Source organism: Phascolarctos cinereus, unplaced genomic scaffold (genome assembly GCF_003287225.1).
Source record: "Phascolarctos cinereus isolate Bilbo 61053 unplaced genomic scaffold, phaCin_HiC Scaffold_726;HRSCAF=1367, whole genome shotgun sequence".
NCBI lineage: Eukaryota > Metazoa > Chordata > Mammalia > Diprotodontia > Phascolarctidae > Phascolarctos > Phascolarctos cinereus.
Genome location: NW_027556098.1, coordinates 137260528 through 137267537, shown reverse-complemented (window position 1 = coordinate 137267537; position 7010 = coordinate 137260528).

The following is a 7010-nucleotide window of genomic DNA, read 5'->3' as shown; positions in this document are numbered from 1 at the left end:
CATGCCAGCTAGATTTTTGTTCCATGCCAGGAAGGAAAAAGAAAAATGTGCCTTTACATATATACACACATACCTGTATCTATATGTGTACATATATACTTTTTTAAATAATATTTTTGTCCCCAATTACATGTTAAGACAATTTTTAACATTTGGGTTTTTTTTTAAGTTTTGGGTTCCAAATTCTATCCCTCCCTCCTTCCCCTCCCTCCTCCCTGAGATGGTAATAATAACTTTTTAATCAATTCAATATGGTCTACTCCAAGTCAAGTCTTTATTGAGCATTTACTGTATACCCAGACCTGCTTTACTAGTTGCCAGCATGCAAGATACAAAAAAAAAAAAGGCATTTTTCTTTCTCTTAAGGAACTTATATTCTACTTAAGAAGGTATTATTAACAGATACATGAAAGACTTAAAATAATAGCAAAATATGATTAATACCACATCCCATGCATACATATGCACATATATTGCATCTTGTAGCAAATATGGAGTTACAAATGGACAAACATATACACATACTGTACATATATAAACATACAGATAAAAGCATACCTTGTTGAAGCCCACAAACTGAAGAAATTTTTTGTGGTAGATGAGAGTATGGAACCAGGTGTCCTTAATTAAGAAATAGCTGTGTATTCCTCAGTGCATTTGCTCCTATGCACTGAATCCCCATGTGTCAGGTCCATACAATGTAATGTGTTCAGTGTTGTTAAATTTGCTGAGAGAACCCAGGGCACTTTACCAGCACCCACATACCTTGGGGTGTATAGTCCTGACCTATTGAATCTTGTGTTAACCTTCTCTAAATTCCAACTTGCTTTAAGCCTATAAATAGTAGCACCACCACCACCACCACAACATCTCACCAAGACAGAGCAAGCTACTCAGATATTCTAGAAGGCATCCTAGCAGCGGTGGGGAACCTGTGGCCTATGGGGAATGACAGGTAGCAGAAGAAGCCAGAGGAAATGGAGGCGGGCAAATTTAAGTAAAGATTAAAAGTACTACAGCCATGTGGGCACTGCATGGAACTGGTTTGTCCTCCAATCTCCTCTTACCCTTCTCTACAATGACTTGGAAGTCACAAGTCAGATCTCAAGGTCAATACTCTTCCTACAGGAAGAGGGATGGCACTGACATTCTCTGTGATGAGGCAGATAGTGACAAGAGATTGATTTTAAAATGTCAATAGACAGTAGTATTCGGGGGGAAATAATTCAAAAGGAATCAAACAATGGACAAGCATATATAAAATCCTTAGTATGTGACAGCCACTGTTCTGTGTGCTGGGGATATGAATACAAAGAATGAAATAATCTCTCCTCTCAAGGAGCTTCTATACTAACAGAATCAGTATTTAGCCCTGAAATGGCATATCCAACCAAGAATTAACTGTTTGAAGGAAAAGACCAGAAATTAACTATTTGCAAAACTCCTACTTGGGAATCTATGGACCATATGAAATCTTTCCATTTGGGGCAAAAGTATTCACTCCAGTTGAAAGATACACTCCATCACTCTCTGTATCTCAATTTTTCTCATGAGTTAAATAGAGATAAAAATCCCTGTCCACTGAGAAGATTGCCCTTAAAAGTCAAAGCATTCATAAAAAATATGAAATACTCTACAAATGTAATATGTTATTTCTGTTATATGGTGGTTGACATGATAAGAATGAGTTTGTTTCAGGGAAAAGATTAATGATGGTCAGTGCTTTGGAGGAGGTGCCAAGTAGGAATGAGTTTAATTTCTAGAGAGTGAAGGTCTGGGGAATACTTTTATTTTTTATTAAAGTGTGAACCCAGATGTCGCCAACTTATCTCCCAGAATGCCAAGAGTTCAAAAAACACTGGTTTTGGAGTCAGAGGATCTGGGTTCACGTCCTACCTCTGATATTTACTATCTTTATGACCCCAGGCTGGGCAAGTCACTCCCTAGACCTCAATGTCCTCAATTGTAAAATCAATCAATAAATATTTGTTAAGTGATTACAGTGGGCCAGGCACACTGTATTAAGTGTGGATTGAATTAGATGGCCTCTGAGGATCTTTTCAATTCGAGATTTATGGTCCTGTGGTCCTGTGATGCTATATATAAAGGGCACCAGAGTCTAATTAAACACTTGTGCATACATACACACACACACGCACACACACACTGCTGCCACTTAATATTTATTCCAATTTCTCCTCTTTGCTGTACCGGTGATAACCACAAGCTTTCGAATATATCCCTGATACAATTTATTTTTATTCCTCTCTGCCTTGGCTAGGCCAGGTGTCTCCTGTAAATAGTCACTGAACCATGTTAAGGACATGGGGAGCAGTAAGAGCCATCCACCTTTCTGCTTCATAGATTGGAGGACACATAGAATTTTCTGATGCTTGTGTAAGCCATTCAGGTTCCCAACTGATTGAGAGTTTGATGAAAAATACTAATGAAAAGTTGGACAATCCATTTAGAATATTGGATCTCTTAACTGCCTGGGAATCTGGCATCTTAATTCCCAGGGAATCTGAGTACTATGGCATCCATCCCTTATTGGAATTTTGTTTTCATTTCAAAAGGTACTGCTTCACCCAAAGGAAAGACTCTCTCATGGTGGAACTTCAGAAACTATGTCAGTATTTTGATTATGTCTCAGTAAACACCAGTGGCTTTCTATTGCCTCAGGGTACAAATGCAAAATGTTCTGTTTGGTATTTAAAGTCCTTTATAAATTAGCTCCCTCTTACCTTTCCAGTCTTCTTACACCTTATCTCCCAACACAAACTCTTCCAACCAGTGACAGTGGCATCCAATATCTTGGTTCTGGGCATTCTTGGGCTGCCTCCCATGCCTGGAATGCTCTCCCTCCTCTACTCTATCGACCTCTCTGGCTTCCTTTAAATTCCAAGTAAAATCCCACCTCCTACAGGAAGTCTTCCTCAACTGCTCTTAATCACAGTGCCTTTCCTCTGTTAATTCTTATTTATCATTAATATAACTTGCTTTGTACATTTGTTTGCATGTGTCTCCTCCATTCAAGTGTAAGCTCCTTGAGGTCAAGGACTGTCTTATTGCCTTTTTCTGTATCCCCAGCACCTAGCACAGTGCCTGGCACATAGTTCAGTAAATGAGTGAATGGAATAGGTAGCTAATCACATCATAAAAAGCCATTACCTACCCTGTCTATGTGTAAGGCCATCTTTGCTAAACTATTTTGGCTAGGATCCTTGAATGAGAGGACAGACTACACAGGAACTTCCTAAATCCAGGTGTGACTGCCTTATCTTACTAGGGAACAACAGCTTAGCAGGAGAGAGCATTCTCATCAAGCTCTCCATGGGTACTCTCTCAGTAGAGATGACTCAGTTTGCCTTTGTGCTGACTCTATCCTACTAAAAGCCGGTATCTTTGCCCTCACTCTCAGATGTACATCTCTTACTGATGAGGCAAGGCGTGTCAGAGCATAGAGCCCAGCATAGAGCCCAGCATGATCATGGCCTCATATGTCTCTCAAGACAATTCAGCAAAGGAAATGCTGATACCCAGGGATTCTTAAGTCCTTGGGACTGTGTGCAAAATGTCAAAATAGACTGAGCCAGAAAGTTAGAGCCTCATTCTTACCTTGTTGCCAACTAGCTGTGTTACCTTGGGGAAGTCACTGAACCTCACTAGGCTTTGCTTTACTTATCAAAGGGGAATATTAATACCTACCCTAACTAGCTAACAGAGTGGAAAAAATGAAAATGAGTGTAATAATCATTATCAGAGTGCTTTGGAAAGTAAAAGTCCTACACAATTGTAGAGGGTTCTTATTAAGCATGATGTAGTGTGAAATATGTATCATTCTGTATATGTTCATTTTTTAGAATAAAACTTCTTAATTCCTAGAAATGGGTTATAACTATTGGGACTTCTATAAAAAGAGCACTAGCCTGAAAGTCAGGAGAACTAGATTAAAAGATTGTAGACTTAGAGCCAGAAGAGACTTTAGAAATCATATAGTCTAACCCTCTCATTTCACAGATAAAGAAACCGAGGCCCAGAGACGTGGTCCTTTACCAAAAGGTCATATTAGCTAGTGAGTGGCAGAGCTCAGATTCAAATTCCTGTTCTTTACCTCCAAAGGCAGTCCTTTATCAGTGAATTCTGCCACTAAATTATGGAGGGGGGTAATTCATTTCTCTGGCCCTCAATTTCCTCATCTGTAAAATGATACCATGGAGACAGACACAGAACTCTTCCAGCTCTAAAGTTTTATGATTTTATGTTTGGATCCACAGCTCAAGAGCTTCAAGAAATTCCAAAAACAAACAGTGTTCCCACTGCTCCACTCACCCCTACTGTTTAGTCTAGATTTTAAATAGTTGAACCCATCCTCCAGAGTAAGAAATGGGTCTCATCCATTCAGCCCAATAGATGGCAGAGGATTACAGAATTCTTGTCAATGACTATGTAAATAGTTGTGGGTTTCTTCCCCCTAATGCAGATAGATCTCCTGTTGATTTTGTCTTGTTTATGCTTCTCCACAGGAGAGGATAGCAGATTGTTCTTCATTCCTTCATTTAATGATATTTATCATCTTAGTAACATGTACAGTTTTAGGCCAGTAGAATGTGAACTCTGTGAGCCAAAAGCCAAGCACCAGCATAGATCAATGATTTCCCCCTAACTATGGGCCCACCCTCTCGACATGAAATCGAAGCTTGCCTTCTGCTTGATGAGCCAGGTTAGGGGGATAAAGCAAAATAGCTTTCTACCATCTTTCATTGTCGGTTTGTAAAGAAAGAGACTGTCTTAGCCTATATGGCAGTCTTGGTTGTCTGTTTTTAGTGGCTTATTGCTATGGGGAAAAAAAAAAAAGAAAGAGTCCCACAGCTGCCAGCATTTCTTATCCTGGACTCTTACTAGCAGACTCGGTGCAACAATAATTGTGCAGAAGGGAATTAGACAAGTTCCAAATCTGAGGTCATCTTCTAATCAGCAATCATTCTTGCAACCTTAACAGAACTTGGAAGCCAGAGCATACACTGGGCCTCAAAGTCTTTAACTTCTGGCTGAACCTGTAGTGAGTTGTTTGTTTTAAAAGTAGCTGAAATGATTTTTTAAAGTCAATAAGTACTTAGAAAAAAAATCTGTATTCAATGATATCGCTAAAGAGCATGTCTACTTAGCTGATCCCATGGAGATGGCTTCTCCTCAACTCATGATATCTCAGGAAGATGTTTTTGTTGGTTCTTTCATTAAAAATGTATTTTGTTTGTGTTGACTAGAGGAAATGTTAAAAACAGAGAGAGGTTTCTGAGCAAACACAATGGTTGGGCCCAGCTCTCCATAGCCAGAAAGTGAATCTTCATCCTGAAAACAAAGAAGAATCCTCTTTTCTATCAGCAAGAATGAGAATCCACCCCCTGAGCCACCTATTTGCCATGGGACCTGGAATTGCCCTGGCATTTGCCCAAAGAGTAAACAATCTCAGCTGCTTACCCAATAAATGGTATGGGTCAAAAGTATGGTGGAGGGACACACTCACAAGGCCTTTTTAACACTTCACTTTGTATGTGGGATGGACTGATTTTATCAGCATCACATAGAAGTAGCCCAAGGCTCCCCCTTCCCCTAACACACACACAATTGTCCTATTAAAAACCTAGGATGAGAAAGATGTTAGGGTAAAGAAACAGCTGTATACTGAGATTAAATAGATATTGAAAAGAACCTTCTGCCCTTCAAATATCTACCCCACTGATGGCTGAAATAACATCATTCCACCATGAAAGTAACTTCTTTAAGGGTAAGCATTAATCTCTCCAGGGTTCTCTGTTAAAATATAAAGGCCTAAGAGAAGAAGATACAGTAAATCTCCAAACCCATTATAAGAAATGGGTTTATCAATTTCCATTGCTCTCCAAGAAAAGGATCCTGCGGCAAAGTGACAGTACTGAGTACGCAAGGCCAGGAGGTGCTAAAGCATGAAACAGGATGTAAGATGTGGAAGTTTTGTGGACCTGGGGGGTTGGGGTGGAGATTTGGTATAAAGGAAGGAATATGGAAAGAGGATCGATTGCCAAAGACAAATCATCAAATTCATAATTTTTCCATAAGATTTCTTTGGCCTAAATCTTTTCTCTCATTAATTGAAGAACTGACAATGAAAAATATTCTGAAGATCCAACTTTAAGGAGAAAGAGAAGAAGAAGGAGAAGGAGGAGAGAAGAGGAGGAGGAAAGAGGAGGAGGAGGAGGAGGAGTTTATTTCTGACAGGGTCACAAAAGTCTAAACATCCTGAGTTTCTGTTGTATCCATTTTAAAATTCAATTCAAGTGTTACAACTGGAGGGGGACCTTAGGGATTGTCTGGCCCATGTTCCTTGTTTGACAGGAAAGGAAAGAGATGTTGGGTGGTTTGCCCAGGGTCACAAAGCTGATAAGTTCTTCTGATTGCTAGTATAGTGCTATTTCCCGCCAAATGAAATGAGCTGTCTGGATATTACTTGTGTTGGGAAGGTTTGGGCTTTGTTTTAAAAATATTCTCAGAAAATTTGCAAAATTCATATTTTTACTACAATGATCTCCCCACATATAAAATATATACTCCCTGTGGGAAAATAATTCAATTCAATCAAAGCCATATTAAGTGTCTACTATGTGCAAGGCACAATGCTCAATTCTAGGGAGGCAAAGATGAAAAAAACAACCTAATCCCTGTTCTGAAGGAGTATGCAATCTAATAGGAAAGAACAAAGTGTAACCTTAGGACAGAATGGACAGGCTGGGTTTTCTTGTAGAGGAGACAGAATAGGAGAGGAAAAGTGCCTAAGGAGGCTAGAGAACAGCATTGGCCTGGGAGTCAGGAGACATGAGTTCTAGGCCCAGGCCTGCCATTAATTTGTTCGATGACTTTAAACAATTTACTTTAGCTTTCAGGGGTTGTGAGATGGTGATAATGATCACAGTTCAGTGGGAAGAGCACTGGCTTTGTAGACTGGATCCACTCTATCAAAGGCATTCCTCTAG